The following is a 25,875-nucleotide window of genomic DNA, read 5'->3' as shown; positions in this document are numbered from 1 at the left end:
TATATTTTGAAGCATATAATCCTTTGGAGTCCTTCCGAATTAAGATTCAATTTAACTCAAAGACCCCTGGGACAGTTTTGTACACAAGCTTCCCAAGCAGCTCAGTGGAGTGAGGAGGAGCATCCTGGGAAAGGTGCTAAAAATAGGTCCTTTGGTTACCACAGCAAAGTACCCAAACAGGCACAGAAATAGTTCAGTGCAAACAGAACCTCGATTTCACTCTTTTCTATCCCATCTCCCAACCCCATGGTATGACACAGGTACCTATAATTAAAAGTTGGTATCTTTTCTCCAAGCTGAGCTCCATCCTGCTCTTGCAGCCGCTTTGAGCCTCATTTGCTCACAGCTGCCCAATGTTTCAGCTCAGCCAAACAGCCCCTTTCGTAACTCTGAATGAACAAACCATCAACAGCTTTCTAATTTGGGATCCAAGAACAAATCTCAGAGGGCCAGGAGCTCCAGGAGACGAAGAAATGTCACACTAATAGCTGCACTTTGCTTCATACAGCCCTCCCTAGCCCTGGGATCTGGGTAAGCCTTACAAATACCAAATGAGCATCTGGATTCTCCATGTAAAGGGCATGACCTATTGTCAGGGCAGGGTTAGTGGCCAGTGAGTGATTTCTGAAGGGTGGCAGAAGGATGATGTGCAGCTGGATGAGGCTTTCAGCTCCCAAATGCCAGCAGGAGAGTTTCAGCACCTGTGCTTGCTGCTTGGCTATCTTCAACGTCTCAGCACCACGCAGGATGCAAGGTGTTCTTAAAGGATGCTGCTGCTTCAAAAAACTGGAGAACCAGTCTCACCCTCACTGGAGAGTTGTCCCTTTTGCATCTGAGGCAGGACTTTGCAGCACTGGGGGACAAACAGGAACAATGACCAAACGCCAGGAGCCACAGCCCAAAAGCACAGGCTAAGTAAAAGTTATTGAAGTCAAGATGACTCCAGGTGAGCAATGAATGGGTTCCTGAATCTCGTGGAGCCAATGGGGCAATGTGCATGGCTGGGGGCAGGGGGCACAGCCTTTTTCAACCAGAGGTGCAGATCAGCAGCGAGCAACTCAAGCGACCGAGACCAAGGATCACTGCCCTCCTTGCTGCAGGAAGACGACCATGACGCTTTTTATCCATCCTACTTGTCCTTGAGGCAGCAGTGTGCCAGCACTGGTAAGCAAATGACAGTCACCAGTGCCCTACAGGCTCCAGGTGGCAGGAGATGCCAACTTGCTCTTCAAAAACGTGAGTTCTGGGCAGAGCCACATAGGAAGGTGCAAGGAGGGAGGAACTCACCGGGATTAAGTTCAGAACAACACTCCAAAAGCCATCGCATTTAACCCCAGAAAGCACTGCAACAGAACTCTCAGTGCTTACTTAGCCTTCGCAGAAAATTAAAGGCGCTCCAGTAAAAACACAGCCTTATCCTGGGAAGAAATCATCCACACGTTTTAATGTGCCACCTGCACACGCTGCGCAAATCTACAAGGCCCTAAATATAAACAGACAGCCCTTTCCTGGCTGTTAAAACGAACACTACCTCGGCTTGTTCTCTGAGCAAGCCAAAATTAGAGCTGTTTGGAGATCAGAAACACGTTCGGGTGGGACACTTTTTTTTTTTCTCTCCCTCTCTCTCTTCTTTTTACTGTGTTTGTAGTTTCATGAATAGGGCATTCAGTGTGCCCTAACCCCAGAGATATACCCACCTCGGAGGGAGAGCTAAAATTAGTGTTAAGTTTAATCCTGCGACTGTCAGCAGAGAAGCTGGCTCGTGTGGGATGCTCTGGATGCGGCAGGCAAAGCAACACCCTGGGAAGGCTGCAGCTTCTGCTGCACCTCTTCTCAGAGAGCTGAGGATTCTGCATACACTCCACATAGGCATTGGTTGTTTTTTTTTTTAAAAAAGGACTTTACCCTGCAAAGTTTGGCGATGGAAAGCCATGGCAGCACGTAGACACCTGACCAGAGAGCTGGGAGCAGAGCAAGCCTCAAGATGTGATGGTGTGAGCAACGGATTTCCATTCCAGAAGACCCCAAATGACATTACAGGCAGTAAATCCAGAGGTGACATCCCTTATTATGAAATAACAGGCAGCTCTGGATGGAGCACACCACATCCATCAGCACAAGGGCAGGGAGAGGCCAAAGAAACCCCTTCATCAACACCAGTGCTGTTGGGGAGCAAGAGAGAGGGATGGGGCAGGCACCTTGCACAAGGCAACACAGAAAGGGGTGGGGGAAGCTGAGCCTCTCTGACAGCCTGAGCTGGAGAGGAACCCTCACAGCAGGCTGCTGCTGGATGTGTATGTGTATATACACAGATATACTTCTATATCCTGAGCGTGCCCTCGGTGCTGCTCCGGTGAAGGGCACGAAGGTCCCATGATGGCAGTGCTGGCAGGCAGCTCATACCCCTCCTTTCCCAAACCTTTGCTTACATTTCATCTAGTCTACTCTGATTCCAAGGTTTAATAAAATTGAATCCCAGCATGTCTTGAATTAATTAATTAGATCTCGTTCCAAGCCACCGTGCCAATTTCTGCAATTATGCTGCTGCTCACGGGAGAGCTCGGAGTGGCTGCATCCGTCCCCAAGCAGCTAGAGAGCAGCCAGGGGCTGGGAGCAGGGCTGGGGTGCAGCAAAGGGGTTGGTTTCATTGCTCTTTGGCTTTTCTCCTCCTTCATTTGCACACTAGGAGCAAGCCATCGAAATTAGGGGGAAACTGAGGGATCTTGATGAGACAGCAGGATTGTTTTCTGTATCGGTCTTCCCCAACAGCTGATTTTCAACAAGTGTGACAACATCTCATGGAGCACCCTCAAAGCCAACACAATCCTCCCAATGCTTTTAGCAGCCTTTGCCCATCTTCCCTGCTGCAGCTGAGAAAAGAGCAATCTCAGGTGCTCAGTGACCACAGCAATGAGCATGGTATCGTAGCTGGACTTGGTGGTCTCAAGAGGTCTTTTCCAACCTCTATGATCCTATGGAAGATACGAGGGCAGTAGGACAGGAGATACTTCCCATTGCATCATTGACCATTTTGCACCATTTTACACCATGTAATTAATGTTGACCTCAGAAGAGTCTCATCAGTGCCAGTGCACTGGGCAGGGACTCTGATGAAGAGTACTTGTTTACAAACACATTAAAGCGTATTTAAAACCCATTGTTTCTTGCTCCAGATGCCCAAGTACGTTTTGCTCAGCTCCTGGACTCTTACCAAAAATAAAAAAAAACGACAGATTGCCAAAAAGGACAGAGACGGAGGGGTGGAGGAGGGACGCAAAGCAGCTAGACAGCACAGCAGATGAATATTTTATCCTGCTGCCTCTGGGAACGGAGGTCAGGAGCTGGAGCAGGCTGAAGAAGCACACTGCAAGGAACACTTGCAGAATTAAAGGTCAGTGAGATAATGAGCTATAACAGCCACGGAGCAAGAAGTATTTTCCTGATGGAGACGGCTCTGAGCTCTTGCTGGTGACAGGCTACCTGCTGCTGCCATAGGGCAAAATCTGTTCCCTTCAATTACCATTGGCCATTGAGGCTGAAGATGAGGCCATGCCACATGGCAGCATCCTCTTTCCATCCTCCTTCCAGCTTCTCCTCCAGACATGGCTGCAGCTTCTGCAGGCAGCAGGGCCACCACCTCTCCAGCCCATCTTCACTCGCCCCCTACAGCTTTCCAGCTCTTTTACCCATGCAGAAATTCTGTCTTGCTGCCCACCCCATGCCATCGCATTTCAACTCTGAAAATAATAATGCAGAGCTGCACCATACCCTCTGTGAACCACCAAACTGCCATGAGGTGTGCACCTCTGAAGGCTGCGTGCTCCACAGCAGGCAGCAATCAAACCCAATTTTCACACAAGGGCAACATCCATCTGTGTCCTATCAGCCATCTGACTCTTGGTCCTAAAGCCCTCCCAGTGCACATGCCAAGCCCTGGGCTGTGCTACCACAAACATACTAGTGGGCAGTGTCAGTGCCCAGCAGTGCAGCATCTCCTCCTAGAGGGTCTTCTCAGTGCTCCACATGCTTAATTTCCACAAATGTCCCTAAAGTTAAACAACCAGCTTCCCTAAGAAGAATGAATTTTCATCAGTAAGTGAAGCAACTTCAGGAAAGTTGCAAGGTGAGCTGCAAGGGATGGAGTGGGGGCAATAAGGGAGGACAGAACTTGGGTACCTGGTGGTCACGTCCTCATCCACCAGGCACGAAAAGCAACCACAGCCTCTGTTTCTAAATATTTTACAGGAGCCAGCTGCTGGCTACAGAGTCAGACAGAAAATCAGAGCAGAGGGAGATGAGAGGTGACCTCCACATCACCCAGGCTCAGACAACTGCAGCAAGGACATGGACAGGAGCATGCTTCTGGCCAGGCATCTCCAAGCAACACCATGGGCACACAGCAAGCAGAAACAAACAAGTGAAAACCCAAATCAGACCTTGCCACTCTAAATGATCCAATGATCCAATACCATCCATCTCATCCCAGAACTGCCAACTCCAGCAAGTGCATCACCTTAAAGGGGTGTAAAGCCAGCAGCAAGGCCTGAGGCAGCTCAGACCCCAGAACACCCCAGTGATGGGCCCTGCAGCACACGGCACCAAGGCCAGGGCTGAGCCTCCTACCTGCTGCCCACCGCTATGGGTTCATCTCCAGCACTTCGAGGAGGCTCAGGGTGTTCGTACGGCGACCTGGGAGAGGGAGCCTGGGGAGAAACACAGGAGAGCGGGGTGTAAGGGGTGATTTTAAATCAAACAAGTCATTCATGCCACAGACACGCTGGCTCCCATGGAGACATCAGGGCTTTTCCCTTGATCTCTAAGGTCCCTCCCAACCCAAGCCATTCTGTGATTCTACGGGTCTATGATTCTGTGGTTCTGCGATTCAACAGTTCTATTCTCACTCTTTTGCTCCTTTTCTCCACCTCTCCTGCCATTGTTTTGGCCTTATCTTTAGTGGCATCTTTCATTTTACTGTCCCCCCTGCTCTCCTCATGAGAATCCCTCTGGAGAGGTGTATCTCTGGACTGGGCTGCAGCAAAGCAGGTTGACCCGCTCCATGCTCATTCATCGCTGCCCTTCACGGTCCCACATCGCAGAGAGGCTCATAAACATTAGATTTGAAATGGCTTTTGATGAGATTTTTGTTCACACATGAAATGACTCATTGACAGATGCACAAATAGAAGGCACAGGCTGGTCACAGGCTTTCCAGCTCCTCTAAAATCAAAGACCTCAAATGGGAACCAGACCCCATCCTGAACATTCAGAGCTGGACCGTGGCCATGCCACAGGGCCAGCTGCTCTTGGTGCGGTCAGGAACTCTTGTTCCATTCTAACCTTGGGGCCAGCAGGGCTAAGCCTGAACAGATATCCAAAAATCACCGCAGGTTATGGGAAGATTCTCAGGAAAAGAAATAAAAAATCAAAAGGCTGAGATCAGCTTAAAACAGAGCTAAAGAGCAAGCGGCTCTTATTTTTCTTTAGCTGTTATTACAGACCTAAAGAATAACTTATTCCTATTGTCTGATTAAATTCATTTTTCTCATTACAAAGGAGGAAATATCTACTGACAGTTCATACTCGGAGGATTTAATGGGCCTAATGCTGTTAGCCCATCCAGCAGTTCTTCAGAGCATCTTTCCCACCATGCCTTCTGCTGCCAGCAATTAGATTAAATAATTTTAAATCTGCATCCTTCTCTTGAAAATGTGTTGGCACACGCACAGGCAGTAGGAAGGTACAGACAACTCTGTGCAATGTCATTGCAAAAGCACTCACACACAAACTCCATGGACAGAGCTGAATAAGAACAGTGAGAATACTTTCTATTATCGTGAACAAAAAGCGGAAGGCACCAGTGAAGCAAAAACCCTCCTACTTAATAATGCCAGACAAAGAAAAAAAAAGCATTTATACCTTAAACTTGCAGCTTGCTCACCAAAGAAATTTACTGGAATGCAGCAAGTGTGAAGGACCCAAAAGTGCTAGGGAATTGGTTTAACAACTCGTAGAGGCGGTGAATAAATGTTGGTTTTACCTTCGGAACATGGCACCACGAGCACAGCTCAATTAATTCCTGAAGCACGTGCTGTACACAAACATCCCACTTCTCTGCTAAGCTCTGTTGAGGGGCTTGGCTATGGCTTTCTCAAACCTTTGCTTACTGAAGGTTTCACCCAACAGGAAGAGCAGAGTGCCAGAGCCTGCTGGGCAGGGAAGGAGGGTGACACTGCCCACAGACAGTCCCCTGACATTGCTCCATTGTCCCCAAGGCCTGCTGGCAGTGACACTGACACCTGCCCAACAGCACGCTGCAGGGCTCAGCACTTGGGGCATCACTCAGCCCCAAACCCGCTCACCCCAAACCCAAAAGCCATAGGGTTTGTGTTCCCATCACAGATTCACCCTCCCCGGTAGACCAGGTGAAGAAACAACCTAACATCGCTCTAATTGCTTCCAGCACTTCTAACGAGCCAGCTCAGCCTGCTGGCTGCTTCTTTCTCCCTCCTGCTTTGCTTTGCCTTCCGTTGACTTGGAGGGAGGGCTGTTAATTTTTGCATCTTGCAACAACAACAAAAAAGCCTTAAACCCAGGCTGGGCACACGCTGCTTCAAAACAGAGCTGAGCCCCGTGGCTGTGGGGCTCTGTTCTGGTGCTGAGCCTGCAGCCCCGGTGTGCCCGAGAGCACCCACTCCATTTGCTGTTGACCAAAGCATTTAATTGCATGTCCCCGAGTGCACGTGCGGGCTCCTGCAGGCGTTGCTCGGGGAACGCGGGGAAAATCTGGCTCTGGCACAGTGTTGCTCTATTTTACCTTCTTTACTGCTCGAAAAACATTTGGCCGTTGCTGAAGAGAGCCAGGCTAGACGCATACATTACAGCCTGCTCCAGAAATAGCACATGCTGGCTTGCACAATTTTTGCAGCTAAAAGTCTTCCTTTCAGCTCAGCAGCCTGTCCCTGGCCATGGAGTGCTCCAGGGAAGGCGCAGCGCGGCCCCAGAGCTGTGGGATGAATCGTTTTGAGAAGGCTTCCTGATGCCAAGTGTAGGTGAACCAAGCGGGAGTCCACTGAAATCATTAAGCAGCCTTCATGCAAACCAAAAACCATGGTCGATATCAGGAGGTATGAATCAACCACTTGACTGGAGCGTGGCATCACATTCCCACACCCATACCCGTCCTGCAGCACCTCCAGAAGGCATCCAGCTCCAGAGAGATGGATCCAGCTTACCACATGCTTCCAAACTGCACAGATCCATTCTGCCCATACATTCACATGTCTGGGAATTCTGAACCTCCAGCAATCCAGCTGCAGTTGGTTTCTAGTCTACTGCATATCTAGAAATCCCCAGACAATGGTCAGAGCCTTTTTTCCTCTATTCCCTCAACACAGCATCTGGATGGGGGAAGAAGTTCTAGGGTATCCTAAAAATCGGTGCTTGCACTGAAGTCATCACAGGATCACAGGTATTTGGGTCTCAGGGAGACAAAGCTCTGCCTGCAAGAGGGAAGCAGAACTCCCTGCCCTCCTCTGGGCTTGCTTTAAGGCAAGTCTGGCTTTCAGACACAGGCAAGATGAAGACCAGCATGCAAGGGCTGGCACACACGTGTCATCTGGTTGCTGTGCACCTCTTGCTTCCCCTTTTCCTGCAAGAAAACCCTTTTTTTAGGGGGGGGGAAGACAACACTGCTGAAAGCTCCCTCATCACTCAGAGAACAAAGAAAAATACAGAGTATTAGCATTCAACATGCTCCAGGGGTCAAATGCCACTGAACAGATATCACGAATATCTTAACCAGAGTCTACAGCTGTAGGGGTTAGGGTTAGGCTTCCCATAGCTAACACAGCTCTTTGCTGTTAACACCTCCTGCTCTTAGCAGTATCTGGCTGTTGCTGTGCAGGTTACAGCTTTACTTTGGGTTGGAGGCTGTGGGTCCAACTCCTCACCTGTGATTTGTGCTTTGCTGCTGGCTGGTGCTCTGGGTACACTAAGAGCAGCACTCCCATTTCAGCCTTTACGCCGTGCTGTGTCTGGGCTGGGCTGTGGCAACCACCAGAAGAGCAGCAGAGCCTCTCTTGTCCTAGAGAGGCCTTACACTCCGTGGTAATTAACCCAGGCGTTTCGCCTTGCACACCTGAATTAGAACTCTTTTTTTAGGGGGAATACAACAACCTGAAGCCAGCTGTTTGCCTCCTGGACTGCAGCACAACTTAGGTGCTTTGCAACCCGGAAAACAGAGTCCAACATTTTTTAAAAGTCCTGGCTGGTTGTTATAGCAACATATGCATGTGTGTACGCGTGTGCATGTAAAACAGACTCAGACCCGGGTTGTCACGGGCAACACGAGTCAGCTCCGGAGCAGAACCAAACTTGCTGCCTCGCCTGGTGTCACCCAAAGGCAGCAGCCAGCCCCGAAGGGACGGAGCTGGGAAATATCCCGATGTCCCACAGCCCGTGCCAGCTGCTGGCAGAGAGCTCGCGGCCGTCTCGCAGCTGATTCAGCTCCTTAAGAAGAGGGTAATTTTCTTTATCCTGTTTGCTTCCTCCTCCCTCGCAGGCTGCCACAGCACCTTAACCCAGCTGGGTAAGACAAGCTCATGGCTCCCTCCCAAACAGATGGCTGCAAGGAAGGTCCAAAAATAATCTAACCCATTTGCCTGTGCATTCAGAGCTTGCTCTGCTGATTGGCAGACCCTCTGGAGACCACCAGAAGAAGCAGATGGTCAAGACATGAGATCAGAGCTGGAGAAGGAGATGTCAATCTCCGGGCTGCAGTGCCAGGCTCGGGGACGTGGCAGGGAGCAGGCGAGGTACGCGGTCCCGTAAGGACAGCGTGTGAGTAATGAGGCTGGCTGCAAAGTCTGGGGTTTGCTTTAAAAAAATAAAAATAAAAAAATAAAAAGCACGCATTTCACGGCCTCGTCATGCTACAGGAGTCAGCCCTTATATCGCTGCACCCCTGGAAGGCGGCTGAGGGGCTGAGCCTCTCTCGGCCTCCCCATCAAAATCCAGAAGCAGAGGTCAGCAAAGAACGAAGTGAAAAAGAAACAAGAGCAGGGCAACAACTCAGGAAATCACAACGCGTGCGATTCCTCTGGTGGCAGGCTTTGCAATAAGCCTATTTTTCTGGGTTAAAAACACATCGATATTCAACGTGCCTTTCTGGGGCCTGGACTACCACCTGGTACCACAGAACAGAGCATCAGGAACAAGGCAGCAGTGAAACAACACCTCCATCCCCTTACACATGGCACCTCCATCCCCTTACACAGGTTTTTAGCCAAACGTCTCAGGTTGATGCAATTCCACAGCATCCTCTGTGCAGCACTGTAACTTAAATCCCCAGGCTGGTCCAGGAGCCCACGTGGGGTGAGGGATGCAGGTTGAAACGCAGTCAAACCGGAGCTGGTTGTGGAAGGGAGAGTTTAGCCTGAGTAGCACACAAGCACACGGACAGAGAGGAGAGAGACCTCGGGCCTGGAACACCTCCTGAGGGAGTGGTGGGTGGCACAGCAGCCACAGCACTGGGCAAAGCCTCCCAGGTCCAGAAGGGAACATGGCACAACGTGCCTCCCCCACCTCGATGTCAGGGTTTTGGCAACCCCACTCCTCAGCACGCTCCTCTACGGCAAATTAGAATTTCTTCATCTGTGTTAATTTCTACAGCAAATCCCTGCTCTGTCTATATCATCAATGCTATCAAACGTGCCTGAGGATGTTTCTAATGTATATCCCCTGCCATGTGGGCTATGTTTCCCTTTCTCCAGTGCTATCAGGGCACAGCTCTGCTGACCTCCCAGATTAAAGGTGGAATGCCCAGGCATACCACCCCAAAATCCCAGCTGTCCATGTCTGAATGTCTCCATCCCTGGAGCTCCTGCTGCAAAGCATCCCCACACCGCCCCGTGCCCACACTGGGCACTGACAGCACTTTGAGAACCTCTCTGCAAATAAAACCACCATGAATGCAGACGTTTGTTACCCCACTGCTTTCTTTTTCAACCTGCGGTGCAATGTTGCTGTAAGAAATTGAATCCTTGAGCATAAAGTATGTGTTACAGTGCTGCCTTATACAGCAGCAAAGTGATTAATTAAAATTTACAAGAGCAATCCAAATGCCTAAACATGTTTCTTGGCGGCAGCTCCCAGGACCCACTGCCAATAACATCTCAAGCTAATGACAGCCCCGAAGTCAACCTCTGGGAGCCATGAAGAGCCTCTGAGCTCAGCCAGTTGGTAACAGGAGAACGGAGAGCTCCGCGATTCCTCGGGAAAACAAAGCACGTGAAGGCAGCAGGGGCTGGGATGGTTGGCTCGCGCCATCCCAAGTCGCAAATACTGGCCCTGGCCCAGGTTTGTTACACGCAGTACTGAAAACGCCGCGTAAAAAAAGGGAAAGAGCCAAATTCGCATCCAGACGCGGGAGCTGAGCGCTTCCAGGCAGCGCCTTTGCACAAAGCAAACTGCTCCCTGGGAGAGCTTCTTCTCAGAGCTCCAGAGGACGCAGGCATTGATCAGCTCCTTCCCCGCCACCCCCACATCCATCCGCTGAATATAATCCAATAACTCGATACTCTGGGTAACCTTTGAAAACCCCAAATTGCAATTTCCCGAGGGCAATTCTCAAGACTGCGTCAGAGCCAAGGAGGTAAAGCTGGGGTTAAAGTTGTTGACTTAAATGGAAAAAACAGTCGGGAAAATATCACAGTCAGCTGTGGCAGCTTTACAGAGGTGCAATCCATTGGAGCCGGTCTGGTCACTGGGAACTGGTTGCATAAATCAAACAAATGAGAGTGGAGAGACTCCTTAACGGCGGCTGCATCGCGTTGTGCTCTTAACAACAGGTTCCCTTTGCAGCAAATAAATGCAAAACTTTTAGCGAGCTGAACTCAGCGACACCGCCTCTTAACTTCCCTTTATTTCAGTATCATCACTAAATGATTTCATTGTTTTCGAGGCAGACCGGTTGCTTATTGGTAATGACTTCACCGCCGTGGAATAAACATTGCAACGATGACTGGGAATGGTGGAAGCACAGCTCATCTATAACTTCACTTTAGACACTTAAATTAGTGTGGATCAACAGAGTCCTACTGGAATAATAATTTCAGCAGCCGTGTCAAAAAGCAAATGAGAAATAAAATGCCGTACCCCAAGTAAAAATAGTGGTGCTGTCCAACCACTTCTTTAAAGAGCCCTCCAGCTCTTCCCCTCCAACTGGAAATTTGTCATGGCACACGTCCTGCATTCAGGAAGTAGGTCTTTACAGCTCTCATGACAATTTCCTTCATTCTGCCAAGCTACACACACCTGAAAATCGTCATCAGTGCTTACTGGGGACTCATGCCTCCGGTCTGACTGCCCAGTGCCAGGCTCACCAAACACACTTGAGACAGGAGCACACTTGCTTCTCCTCCAATCCCTTCTCCTGACCCACAATAATGCCATGGTTTCCATTGGTTATAATATTGAGCAACAGCTCCTATTGCTCTGAGGAGCCCAACAAGTATAATTCAACCCTCTTACAAATGAGATAGGGGAGATGTTGTGCAAGATCAGCCCTAGCACAGCTGGGAACAGAATCCAGGGCTGATTTAATCTGGCAAATCTCCCCCAGCCAGAGATGCACAGGCTGTGCCACCTGCCCTGCTGGACCACCTCTCCATAAGGTCTTTTTTTTGTTGTTTTTGTTTTTTTTGCCACTGTGCTGGGAAGGAATTGCTTAAGCTAATTAGTAAATTTCACCTGCCATCCCCTATACAATCATAGAATCAAAGAATCACCATGGTTGGAAAAGACCTCTAAGATCATCCAGTCCAACCACCCACCTATCACCAATATTTCCCACTAAACCATGTCCCCCAGTGCTCCCTGAAAGACCAGTTCCTGAGGAGGGTATGGCTCTCTCAGTGCTGCTTCTCATTGCTTTTTCTAAAAATCACTGGAAGTGAGAGACGAGCTTTAATTAAAGAATGTTTATTTGCAAAGCTGAGAAATGCCAAAATTACAGCTGGCTCTACAAGCTTAATTTGTTCCATTGTGCACTTGAACAGGGTTTTAGGCAGATGAAGAGGTATCTTTTGTATTATTTTTTTTTCCTTTTTCTTTCCCCCCTCCTTTTTTTTTTTCCTTTTTGTGCACATGCTACAGGACTTCTACCTTGCTCTGTTCCTGGATGGGCAATGAACAGAGAAGAGCAAGCCAAGAAACCAAAGCTGGTGCTATGTTCTATCAGACAAGGCTGACCTATTATCTAGAGTATCTTAATGTTCTTTTAATGTTGTTTTCATGCAATTGCATTTAAATTGTCAGATAATCCAATTCGAATGGGAATAGTTCCTCTCCCAAACCACAGTTCATTGTCCTTAAAACCCAGGGCCTGCTCAGGGGAGAGGAGCACTAATGACCGACAGCTGGGCGCTTACATGCTTTTTCCCAGTAGGTTTCTAACTCTTTTCCCAGTAGGTTTTTTAACTCTTTGGTTACACACACTGACCACTGCATTAACATTTATGGCCTTATTAGGAACAATTTCTTCCCCGAAAGAGTGGAGATGCGTTGGCACAGGTTGCCCTGGAGCCACCGTCTCTGGAGGCGTTCCACCAAGGGACGTGGTCAGTGGGCATGGTGGGGATGGGTTGGGGTTGGACTGGGTGATCTTAGAGGTCTTTCCCAACCTTAATGATTCTATGATTCTATGAAAATCCAGCATGGGCACTAATTCAGCAAAACCATCAGCTGCCCAGATCTCAGATTTTTTCCGTAGCCTCCATATTTAGTAGCAGCCCGGCTGCGCAAGCGCAGATTCTAGATGTGACTAAGTGCATGACATAAGTCCTGCTACTTGAGTGTCAACACTTGCAGAATTTGTCTATCTATAGCCTCGAAGTCACACCTGATGTTACTAAGTATCTGCATGTCTACACTTGTGGTGGTTTTCACTGCATTTTCATGCATTGTTTCTTGAAACAAGGGGAAACATGGCATCGAGTGGGGGTACAGTCAGATAGGACCACCCTGAAGGGCAGAGGGGCTGGGAGCTGAGCCCAGGGATGCTGTGACTCAGAAGGAACATGGGAGGTCAGGAAGCAGCTCCATGCCATGGAAGGAAACCATCAGCAAGGAGGAGCTTCAGGTATAGCATGCTTTGCCTTGATCTTCTGATATGAGTGGTGCAGATACCCATCCATTGCATTTCCATTGGTTTTCTCCTTGAACACCTGAACAAGAAGCTAAAGCACTTGGAGGAATGGAGCGCTTGGAACCCACTTCTTTGACTACTGGGCCCCAGGAAGCCTGGGCAAATTGGGTACCCAGTCTTTACCTATGGAAGGTGGCACAGTCAGACCTGGGGAAACTTAAATTTAGCACAAATCTGGGTCCTGACACCACAGTCTGATAAATACCTGGGCAAACAAACATTTATGAGGGCAAACAACGACAGGAGCTGAAAACCGCTGTTGGTCACAACAGTAGTTCATCATAGTGGTGACTCTCCTTGCCTTCAGTCTTTCCACACAGAATGGCACAATGGTTTGGGATGCAAGGGACCATAAAGATGATCCAGTCCAAACCCTCTGTCATGCGTAGGGACACTTTCCACTCAATCAGGTTGTCCAAAAATGTCTCAGAAGCCTCCAGTTCCTTCTCATGACCCTTAGCTCTGGGGAAATCCCTCTGCTCCAAGCAGGACCTGGGGGGTCCCCACTGCCCACCCCTCCTGTGCACTGCCAGGTAGGAGCACTGGCATTTATCACTCCTTTACAAGGGCACTGTGTCAGGAGACCCATTTAAGCTCCATTATAACTCCTTGTGACTGACAAGCAGAGAGTAATGAGTGTCATTGCCTGAGGAAGGCCAGACGCAGAGGAAGCTCTAAATAGACCTGTCAGAGGGATGCTAAAGAGACTCATACATCAGCTAAACCAGCACCTGATACATAAAAATCTTTTAATCTACCACTCTTTCAATTTTAAATGTTTACCAAGACCCAGCATCTATAATGCTGCACAGGTAAGACTCTTTTTACTTTATAAATAATTCCAGTGACCCTTCTAAGCGTATGCCTGGCTTTCTTTTCATGAAAAACAAGGAAAAGAGGAGGAGAAAAGGAGCGGCAGGCTGCCAGGGATCCGAATGCTTCAGTAGCTGACAAAAGACAAGAGAATTTGGGCTGATTTTCATTTTTTTTTTCTCCCCTTTGGAATGATGAATTCACAAGTTGTTATGGGAACTAGCAGCACAGATGATGCCCCAAAGGAGCACTGAAGAACGCCTATAGGATCTGGAGGGATAATAATGTAACACAGACGTCTGTAATGTGGATGGCCTTCCCCCAAACTGGATGACAAATGTAACCTAATGCTCATAGCGCACGCTCCGTATGCCAGCAGGAACCCATGCAGCACATCAGCCCCGAACTATGCGGCTGCAGTCCTTGCTGGGGCGGTTCTGGCCCCATCCCAGCCGTCAGGACAGCATCCCTCCTTGTTTGTTTATTTACTTTGACAACACATTCATTTTCCTTCCCGCTACCTCACATTTTCCAGGACCTCTGCGCTTGCAGACTGCTGTACTGCTGGGGAGGGGGGAGGGGGGCAACTGGCACCTGCACCCGCAGGGCTGAGGATGTGAGCAAGGGACACACAGGGCTCAGGTTTTCCCCTCTGGAAGGCGGCCGAGGCCACAGCTCTGTGCAGACAACACAAGCTCTTCTCCTTCCTTCCAGCCTCCCCTCGGTGCAGGGTGGGGAGGGATCAGACCTTCAGCACAGCTGATGGTTTTCCCAGCACTGAGCAAGCAAAAGCCCTTGGGTTGTTTTCTAAAGGGGAAGATTTTGTTTGGGAACAACTTTGCGCTCATTTACTTTCTCAATGAGTTATAACACAGGCTGTGAGGAAGAGCAGAGCTCATATTCCATGGATCACACCTAAACCCAGGGTTTACAGATAGAGTGGGTGAACTGGATCTTTAGGGGATACACAAACCCAGATAAATGTGAATTACAGCAGCCATGTGATGGTCTCAACTTCAGATAGCGTTTGTAGCACATACAACAGCATATACAGGTCAGACTAGGAACATTCTCCAGCCCAAATGGATGGGTCAGAGCACCACAGCCATGCAGCATCCCTGGGACAAGCAAACAAGAACCAAGGGTTTTCAGAACAAGAGAGACACGTGCATGGCTTGAAAAGCACTCAGCATGCAGAGTGTTGCCATGGAAGATGCAGGATCCCAGCAGGAGCACTGAGATGTTGCTGAGCTCTGTGAAAAGCACTCTGAGAAGCACTGCCAGCGCTCAGACCCACCTGCATAGCCCTGAACCTGTCCCCATGCTTCGGAACGACAGCCTACAAGACATCCTGAGGCCATGGGAAAATGCTAAATGATGTAACAGTATTTCTAGCCAGGCTTGCCGTTCAGCCCAACTCCAGTGTCCTCCTGCACTTTGAGGCCGTCAGCCCGTGGTCTGCCAGCTGTCCTTTCGGTCTGTGCCAGGAGAGGGCTCTTGGTCTCCTTCTCCTTTGTAACCTTCAGCGCACCAAAAGTTATAGACTGCATCAAAAGAGCAGAAAAGGAATTGTTCCCTGCACCACAAGCTTCCAGAAGCCACGCTAGGGAGCCCCATTTACTTGTGCAGAGGACAGAATCATTCGTGATTTTTTCTTTCTTTTTTTTTTTTTTTATGCACTAAAAGACCTTTCCTGAAACTTGGGGGAAGCGGAGAATTGAGGGCTTTTAACACAGTACCTGCAGTTTGCATTTACCCGGTGGTTTTCTGGAGCCTCTTGCCAAATGTCTGGCTGTGCTCTTCCAGAAGGTAATAAAAAGCCTGCACCGTGCTTTCTCTGCAGAACCACTTAATGGGGTTAGGAGGTTTCTTCTCAATTTCACATTAACTCCATGCATATTCTCAGTGCTTGCTGTGCTCTCCTCACTGCCCTATGCACCAAGCCCTTCTGTGCACACTTTCCACCACTTCTATTCCATTCCCCTAGAAAGAGCATTTAAAAAAAAAATGGAAGAAAGCCTTTTCTAGATGGGGTTCAATGATAAACCAGCATCTCCTCATCACAGCTCTGTGTGACAGCACTGGACATGCTCTTGGCATGAACACGTCTCAGGAGTTGGGCTTGATGACCCTTGTGATTCCTTTCCAACTTGGGATATCCCACGACTGTAGGATGCTAGGATCCATAGTCCTCAGACCATTCCCTCTGGAGGGCAAGGACAAGCCAAAATAAAACACAATGTTTGGAAATGCAATGTCCAGCCATCTCCCTTTCAAAATTTGCTCTGCTATAGATGAGTTTCCCACATTGGTGTCTTGCTGTGCCTTTGGACACATCAGGTGTAAAAGGACACGAGGAAGAGATGCCCCAAGGAAAGGAAGGCGTGCAGGTCATTTCCAGCTCTAGTGGATATCTCAGGGTTACCAACACACTGCTCCACCCTCACACTTTACCCAAGCACGTCAGGTTTTTTTACAAGCTCAATTTATCACTAGAGAGAGTAGTTAGTGAAAGAGTACTAAACTGTGTAACAGAGGAAAGCACAACAGTCTTCTTCAGAAAGCAGCCTGGCCCTTGAGAGTAAGGACACTAATGAGGGATTTAAATGCTTCAGCTTGATTGCAGTGCTTCTGCTATAAACAGGACAGCAACGTGGCACCCCGGGCACCAACCCCCTCTTAATTATACCTGCTGCACGATGCGGATCATAAAGTAAAAGGGAAGGAGACGCAGCTCATAAATCACTTCCTTTATCGTTGCGGGTATCACATGAAGAGGACTGAAAGGAAAACCTGAGAGCTGAGGTCCTGGGTGCAACTTACAGTTCACACTGATAACGCCCAGCAGTCTGCAGGGACCTTGCACTCCACAGCACCACATGCTCCCTCCTGCCCTCTGCCACATCCCAGCCCATGAGAAGCCCAACACCGTGGTGCCCTTCCACCTGCAAAGCAGGTTTGTGCTCCCTCCAAAAACTCAACACAAAGAGGACAGACAGGCTTCCATCTGGCTCTTCTCAAAGTTGGGATGAAGAAAGAGTTTCAGCACTGCCTTCCAAGCAGCCCTTTGTAGAGATGGGAGGATGGGTAAAAATAACTTGTAATTAGAGTCTAATGAATCAGCACCAGTTGTCTAGCCAACAGTGCAGCAGCTCCCATGCGCTCGCTCGTCGCCTGATGTTCCTTCCATCATGCAGGAGCAGCACGCTGGAGGATTCATGCTCACTGCCCCCACAGATGTTTTTCCTTGCACTTGCAGGGCTCAAACTCCGTTTCACCCCAGAGAGAAACGGGACACAACTCTACCACATGAGGATGCCACCAGCAAGCCTTCCCTGAGCATGGAGCTGCTGCACCTGGAAGCACATGCAAGCAGCTGCAGCTCACCCTGCCGTACCCATTTGCAGAGGTTCACAGCAGCCAAGAATTGAGCTTTGTCAGCAAGGCCAAGCGTTCTCTGTGGCACAGTGGGAATCAATTCAAACTACCCCAAAATTCCTTGGCAGCAAGCCCCAGGCTTCACGGCTGCACTAACTGAGTGCAATTCCACAAAATGCTTCTCATTCCCACCCCGCCTTCAAAATACACGCGCACAGCTTGGTGCCAGCACATTTTGGGACACCGTCCTGCAGGGGAAGGAGGACACCGTGGCTTCCTATGGGGTGGTGGAAATAAGGAGGCACAAGAGATGCTTCTTGCCATAGCTCAAATAATGAGTGCTCTGCGATATGGGAATCGAATCCCTTTGCTGATGGATGCAGAGCAAGTCTGCAATGTTTGCGAGGAAAAAAGATGCTTTTGTTCGAACTGCATATTCCTCCCGAGATACGAAAATGAAGCTGGACTTTTTTCCTTCTTTCATTCTAATAAATTTTGTATTAGTGATCGTTTCTAACTCTTTCATTTAGCTTGTGGTTTCAACTAGGCCAGAGGAGAAAACCGATTTTCAGCTGAGAGCCCAACCAAAAATAAAATGAAGCTCAGGTTTGGTTAGGAAAGAACGGAAAGAGTGGTGGAACATGTTGCCTTCCCGACTTCCATTTTGCTTTATAAACATCAAGGCTAACAAAACATCAGAAACTCCTTTTGCTGGAGATGTGGGTCAAACAGCTGATGTTTCAGACGTAAAATAAGTTTCTGCCATGGCCCATCCCTCTCCTTTCAGCTCTAGGCATGGGAAGGTCATTGCCATGCCTTGGCTATGACCGATGTAATGAACGGGCACCAGGAGACGAGAGCCTGGGGAATGAGAGGTTCCTGGAAGGCCTCTTCCCACTGCAAGGGACCAAAAGCTGCCTCAGTGCTACTGAGGGGTGTCCTGGGGACTTCAGATTTCGGTGTAGATCTGAGAGTTTGGTAGGTTTAATTTCCACCCTCAGAGTTCAGGCTAACGCATTTCTGTTATTGTACGTAACTCTCCTGAGCCCCACCAGCGTTCTTCTGAACACATTATCTTCTGTAGCAGATAATATCTAAGATAACAGCCATCTGCTACATCATATTACTCAGTGCACTCTGACTGGGCACACAACATTCACAGTAATGCTTTTTGGGCTTGGGTTTTTTTTCAGTCTGCTTGGTTAAGGTATGCAAGAAACGGGCCCCGCAGAGAGATTTAGACAAGTATTAGCCATTAGTTATAGTGCTGCAAAGCACATGGTCAAAAGAGGAAGCTTAAAATAAGCATTCAGGTTGGCTACTCACTTTCAAGCTTGTTATTTTTGGCTGAATTCCCTGGATTTGTTTTAGAGCAAAGACCAGGTCAGAAGCTGACATCCCAGTGGAGCAAAGTATTTTCCTTTTCTCTTCTCTTTTCTGATCCTCCCTTGTTCTGCAGCAGGAAGGCCACAAGCTATTTCCATGGCAAGGAAGAAGGTGGATGCCATGCAGTACTGCTTTTTATTCCATAGAAAACAGCACCAATAGAAAAAATTTCAGGAGCTGCTGCAAGGAAGGACCAGAGCAAAGCCATGTACGGCCATGGGAGATGGGGCTCAGGGCTCTGCTATGAAGCCCAGGTTGCAAGCTTCAGCTCAAAGGACCCAAACAAGACATAGATGAAATACCAGGTTTTGTTGGGTGTTAAGTCAGATTTAAATTATTCCATGTTCTCCTCCACAAAACCCCAAGCATCATTTCCAGCATGAGTATCACATCAGATGGGCTCTGCTGGCTTTGCAATGATATCTGCTCTGAGATGCAGCACCCATGATTAGACACCAGATTGCTCACCTCTGTCTTGCCTGTGTCAGACAGAGCACCCACAGGTTTGTGTACAGGGTACAGGCGGGATCCATCTGCTTGGACAGTTTCATAGAATCATAGAATCATTATGAATCATTACTGGAAATGGACCTGAGGGTGTCGGTCAGTGTTTGGCTGAACATGAGCCAGCAGTGTGCCCACGTGGCCAAGATGGCCAATGGCATCCTGGTTCTGTCAGCAGTAGTGCAGCCAGCAGGAGCAGGAGGTGACAGTCCCTCAGTGCTGGCACTGGTGGGGCCCCTCACTACAAGAAAGACATGGAGGTGCTGGAGCATGTGCAGAGAGGGGAATGGAGCTGCGAGGGGCCTGGAGCACAGTGCTATGGGGAGCAGCTGAGGGAATGGAATGGGTCCATCTGGAGAAGAGAAGGCTCAGGGGAGATGTAATTGCTCTCTACAACTGCCTGAAAGGAGATCGTGGCAAGGTGGGGGTCAGCCTCTTCTCCCATGTTATTAGTGATAGGACTAGACGAAGTGGCCTCAAGTTGCTCCAGAGGAAGGTCAAGCTGGATATTAGGAAATATTTCTTCTCTGAAAAAGTGGTCAGGCACTGCAAAGGGCTGGCCAGGGAGGTGGTTGAGTCATTGCTCCTGGAGATGCTCAAGAAGCGTGTCGATGTGGTACTAAAGGACATGGTTTAGTGGGAAATATTGGTGGTAGGTGGACAGTTGGACTGGATGATCTTGGAGGTCTTTTCCAACCTTGATGATTCTGTTTCATGTTGGAAAAGACCACTAAGATCATCCAGCCCAACACCAACCCATCCCCACCATGTCCACTAACCATGTCTCTCAGTGTCACATCTCCGCTTTGCACTTGAGCAATTTCCAGCTAATGTCAGTGCAAGGGCAGATGAACACCATCAGTGTGTGAAGCCTCACATCACCGACCAAGCTCTCGACTCCTGAAGTAACCAAGAGACCAACAGCCTAAAAATCCAGATTTGGGATTTGTTGCACAGAACCTAAGGCCAAATAAAAGCAGCTGTTGGGAAATCTTGAGACAAACAGAAAATATGAGTCTGGTTAGCCCAGTTTCGGGCCAAGTTGTGACATCACGTCTCACAGGTCTCCTCACGGAATAAGATGTTCTTTTTCTGGACTAATAACAAAGAATTTTAGTTCTGAATAGAGAAGAAATAATATGGGAAAACAGTTGTAATGCCTTTTATGAAGATTACACATGGCATGCCCACATCATCTCCTTCATGTGGGCCCTGTGCCTGCCTGAATGCATCCCCACATGTTGAGTGACACAATGGTGGGGTTGTTAGAGCACCAAACAGAGGAGATTAAAAAACAACCGAGAAGGCGGACGGTATTTGGCCTCAAACAAGCAAGGATGACAACGGGTAGCTCTTCTCAAAATGGGAAAGCAAAGTCGACGGAGAAATGTCGCCCATCCTGGAAGAAGGATGGTGACAGCTCATCCCAGCAGATGACAAAAGCAAGGAGATGGGGTGGAGGCGGGATGTTTGCAAGCCAAGCAAGGGGTACAGATGGGCTATAACTGCTTTCACTGTGTTGTAAATGCTTTCTGCCTTCAAGGAACGAGCTGATCTGGTTTGATTTGAGCACCTTTTGCCTTAAACCCCGTCCCTGCTCCCCAGCCCATCTTGCATGTGCTGGGCCTGTCCCCAGCTGCCCCAGGAGGCTGCCACCTCATTAGCAATGAGGGAACAGAGAGGTGGAGAAATGCCACCGGGACGTGGCAAAAACTTGGCGTTGGACAAGGACCACCTGGAAACAGCCAGGGAGGGATCTCAGGCACAGCGAGTCATGGGAGGACTGGTGCGAAGCACTAATCCAACACAAATTTTATCATTTCCTGGAGGAAACCCACAAGTCCAGGGTTTTTTTTGGGTGTGTTCATAGGAATGACAGAGAGAGCGAGAGCAAAATAAATGATCATCATAATAGCAGCATCTTTCTCTCTGCATGTATTAAAGTAACATAAGGCCAAGATCCCGCTTCCTTCAAGAGTTTTGACAGTGCCTTAGTCACCATTAAGATATTGATGTGGCATTATTTTCTCCCTAAGCCCCCTAATTTGCTCTCAATTCATTGTTCGTGGGATTAAGCCCATTTTTTTTTAATGAAAACACAAGAAAAGCTCAGTGACAGGAGGATGAAGGAAGTCTGTGCTATTCACCAGCCACCCAGCCACCCACATGCTATCTTAATTCATCAGCAGACAAAGCCAGCTCTTTGTCTTTGCAGCTCCTTCTATGCCATTCATTCACGGTGAGATATCGCTCCCAGTAATCAGAGCCTGCCTATACAGGAGGGGGGGGGGGGCAGTGTGAGGGGTTGTTCTTGTGCCGGCTCATCGGCGGCTCCCAGCTGGTGGGCAGGGTGCAGGGCACAGGGAGCACCTGCTCCTGCAGTGGAGGTACCTGCAAAGAGCCTGGCGGGGGGGGGGGGGGGGGGGGGGAAGAGACAAAAACCATCTAATCAGGCCTTAGACTTAGCTCCATTGTCACAAAGACAGCTCCTTTTTTAAAAACAATGTATATATAGCAATAGATCTCTATTAAGCACCCTTTCCATGCAAAGTTAGACGGTCCCTTAAGTAACAGGCGGGCAGCACGAGCATCTTCTGCACTTACAAGACTTTTCGCCACTCATAGTGAAACAGCTGAGCATCAGGAAAACAATCCTAATTCCTTAAGAATTACTAAAGAAAGGATTCCCATAGCTTAAGGTTGCTTTAACCTTTGCATCTTCCAATACTTGGTTCTCCTGGGCTTAATGAACTACATATGTGGTTTGCAACTGCTAAGGGGTTAATCTCTAACCATTGTTTTAATTGGATCAACAATTGGCCTTCCGCCACTTCCTTTGGAAAATTATTCCACGATCTAATAGAAATCAGTGCCAGAAAGTATTTTCCTGAGAGTACGTGCCAGAGGAAACACTATGGGAATAGATAACGACCCAAGTTTCACAAGGATCAAATATTGCAATTATTATCATCAGCAGCCAGAGCCATGACAGCTAGAACTGCATGTGGTCACACTTCCAAGGCTGCAACAGCTTGGGAACGAGGAGCGAGTGGAAAAACTTACTTAAAAAAAAAAAACTGAATCTTGAACCAATGAAGAAAACGGGAAAATTAAAAAAAATTCTAATTGTGCTAAATCTAGTCGTGCCATAATGCTTAGCAGAGGTGTAAGCACAGGCAGTATCCAGACCCCAATGCTTAGATATTTTCTTAGCGAGAGGGGTTGAATGTGGCTGAGTGCTGAGACATTTCTCTAAAGTAGCCATTAGATTTTGCATTGCTCCGTGTGCCTCAGCACAAAACTACATCAAACTGGGAAGAAAAACACTCTTCATTTCCCTGTGCTGCTTTTTGCTAGAACTTTTTAAACGACAAAAAAAAAAAAAAAAAAAAAAAAAAAAAAACCTATCAGAAGAGAATGTCTTGTGTAACTTCTAACTGTAACAGAAGTGTCACTCCTTCAGCTCGAGGAAATCAAGTCTTCATATGCCTGCAGGCATCGCCCCAGCACCGCACACTTGTGCAACTCACCCAGTGCCTCCGTATGGCTGAACACGTGCTGTGCTTCACAGGCAGCTCACGTGCTGCAGATTTGCTCAGCAAAAGACATTCTTCTGGCTGGAGTTCTGTGACCTTACGTTTAGCCCATAGGCGTTAGGAGAGGGAGTGTATCAGCAGTGAAAATGCCTTTAAGACATATTTTGGCAGGATTTTTTTTTTTCTTTTTAAATGCTCACTGTACAGACATCACTACATTCTGAATGATAGCTTGTATAATGGTCTTCCATTACCATCTCTGCAAAGAGGGCTATGAATACATACACATAAATGCATGCATGAATAGTACATCTAGTCTTTTATTCTGTGCTACATGTGCTTATTTATGTGTCTCATTACACAAGCAAGGGTTCACCAATGTGAGCAGTCAGATCCTAAGTATGATGTACATGTTTTTGTTTTTAAAATGATACATACACGTGGACAATTTCTGGCACTATGCACACGGCCACGCTGCATTCAATACTCGTACTGGGAAAGGAGGAGCGTTTTAAGACATCTTTACAAAGTTGGTATCACTGACATGCACCCTGTAAAACACATCGAGGAGCGGAGGTAGACAAGTTTTGAATTTTAAGAGAGAAATTTTGCTGCCCTGGGAAAACCAGAGCTTGTGAAACAACTTCTTAGAAAGTCCCTTCGGTTCCCCTTGCTCTAGCCTTCCAACCATGGACCCAGCAAGTGAAGATCATGCTCGAGGACATCTGATCAGTGGTGGTCTTTCTATGACCAATAGCTTTGATTATGAGCAAAAATTCCCACTAGCTCTTTGGATAACCTTGGCCACAGCTTTTGCCTCAGCTGACTGCAGCCTGGGCTGTTTGCTCTATCCCTTCCTAGCCAAGGGCTTTTCTGCAAGTCCCAGCCCTTTGGACAATCCCCCATGGAACCATGTTCCTCTTCTGCAGATGAGAACTCAATCTGGGACTTCAGGGACAGGTCACTTGCACAGTTTTCAAGCCAGAGGAATAAGCAGATGAGGCTAGGGCTGATAAAGAATGCCCTTAATTAGTTCTTCAAGCCTTGGTTTGTCTCTTTGCTTCACGAAGGGCTGAAACTCTCTGTTGGCACTTTTGAGACATTCTCATCTACAGGCAGAAAGGCTAATTATTAATTAAAGTATAGCAGTGCTAAGTGATGCCGGTGTATTTCCTTCTGTCATACAGCTGCTCTTATTTGCTATATCCTGTGCCTACACTTAACACCGTCCCAATGCTCTGCTCTTTGCATCAATAAAACAGAGGTGCTGGGATGTCACCGAGTCCTCCACTCCGCTGCCACACAGTGGTACCCTGACATTCTCTTCCCAAAAGGACGTCTGAGCTCAGCAACAGTAGAAAGGCCCTGAGCCACTTCAGTAATAAAAAGATTACAAGCTTGAATACACTTACATATGTTTGTCTCAGAGAATAAGCAAATGGCAAAAATCTCTCTGCTAAGAGCAGCTGTTGGGATCCACGCAGCTGGATGAGGCCAGCCCATGCTAACAGCATCTACGTGTGTGTGCCATCCATCCCTTCCATGGGCTCTAAAATGTTCCTGATATTTTCTGTCAGTTCCTGACAAAGGCAGGGTCTCTGTGCCCATTTTGCAAAGAGGGAAAAGGCAGCACAAAGCACATGAGTGACCTGATAGAAGTCAAACCACATACAGTTGGCTATAACCAAACCCCAGCAAATCTTGGCTTCATTTCCACTGGACAATTGCTCAGTGCCTTCTCACGAGCAATTCCTTCAAAAGGCAAATGAACACCAGCTCTTGAGGGTACCAGAAGAGCCTCTATTCTGCAGAACGCTTAAAGGGATGAGAATTGTTGGGCCAACGTTTTTCTCAAGAAGTTACGACTCATCACCAGAGTGGAATCACTGCATCGCCGGTTTTTGGAGAATTCAAAAAATAAAAAAAGAAAAAAAAAAGAAAGAAATCAGACAGATCAGCCTGAAAATCACGAGGAAAAAAATCTTTCTGCTGGGAAGAGGGCTGAAGGCAGAGCAAGGGGGCTGGAGATGGCTGGGGCGGAGGCACAGAGGAGAGGAGAGCCTCTGTAACCCTGCTGTTACAGGAGGACGATGGGAGGGGAGGAGAGGAACCACCGTGCTATGAAAAAGGAGAGTTGTCAAAGTCAGGACAAGACTGACTGTGTATTAATTCCAGTGGGACCGGAAAGGAAATAGTTCCTGGCTTTTGCAGCTGGTGGGAGCTCCTATGCACAGTGTGTGCTGCACCCGGGTGAACCAGGAGCACCCTTGGGATGCAGAGCTGCTGCCAAACCCTGCCTGCAAGCGGGGGTGGAGAGGGTTAGAGACAAAGAGCAAAAGGTGGAGACCAAGTCGTCAGCCAGGAGGGCAGGAATTAGACCTGCACACATCCAGCTGCAGGGAGCGTTCTAGCCTGCAGGTTGGTTGGTCCCTCCAGCAAACCACAGGGACAAAGATCTCTTTAAAACTCACTTTGGGGCATGGGCAAGGTATGCAAAGCCTTTCAGTGTCCTGATCCCTGCAGCAGGCTCAGCTCAGAAGCAATGCACAGGCATTGCAATACTCTCAATACTTGAGCCTGAGAAACCCACTAATACACAATGACATCTGAGGGTTAGAAAGCACCCAGAGGAGATGAAAATCTCTGCAGGGTGGGTGCAGCCAGCCCCCGAGCAGAACAGACATATACCAGCCTGCTGGGATGACCCAGGCTCCTTCTCCAGTGCATTCAACAAGGATGGACCAGTCAAAGCCAGAGGTCCACATCGAGCTACCTTCAGTTCCACAACTCCTATGTCCTCCTAAAGCCTCATTACTTGGATTCTGTAAGCCTGTGTCTGTATATAACCATCTTGTATTCACTGATTGAGAAAATCACAGCCTAACAGAAAGGGAAAGATGGGAAAACTCACACAGCTTGCCCACACACTGATGGGAGGCAGCAGGCAATCACTTCCCTAAAACAAGACTTCAAAACCGGCCAGCCAAAACTGCAAAGCAATTTCGGATCTGAAAGTCACATGAGGCTCTTTGTAGCCCTCCCTCATCACAGTGA

The 25,875-nt window shown here is 48.3% G+C and overlaps 1 protein-coding gene and 1 long non-coding RNA gene across 4 annotated transcripts in view; one reads left to right on the top strand and one right to left on the bottom strand.

Annotated features, from left to right (window-relative positions):
- HIVEP3 (human immunodeficiency virus type I enhancer binding protein 3) overlaps positions 1-25,875 on the bottom strand; it is a 217,495-nt gene that overhangs the window by 109,527 nt on the left and 82,093 nt on the right. For all 3 annotated transcript variants that reach the window (XM_021375167.1, XM_021375172.1, XM_021375169.1), the window contains exon 2: positions 4,624-4,703. The gene's annotated coding sequence lies outside the window, so the exon portion shown is untranslated. The remainder of the gene's footprint in view (positions 1-4,623; positions 4,704-25,875) is intronic.
- Positions 8,355-8,908, top strand: LOC110387257. Its single transcript, XR_002432460.1, has 2 exons — positions 8,355-8,520; positions 8,673-8,908. It is a non-coding gene; the product is annotated as an uncharacterized LOC110387257 (long non-coding RNA).

Source organism: Numida meleagris, chromosome 22 (genome assembly GCF_002078875.1).
Source record: "Numida meleagris isolate 19003 breed g44 Domestic line chromosome 22, NumMel1.0, whole genome shotgun sequence".
In the NCBI taxonomy this organism is placed as follows: Eukaryota; Metazoa; Chordata; class Aves; order Galliformes; family Numididae; genus Numida; species Numida meleagris.
Note: the sequence above shows the minus strand (reverse complement) of the source record. Positions and strands in the feature narration are given on the sequence as shown.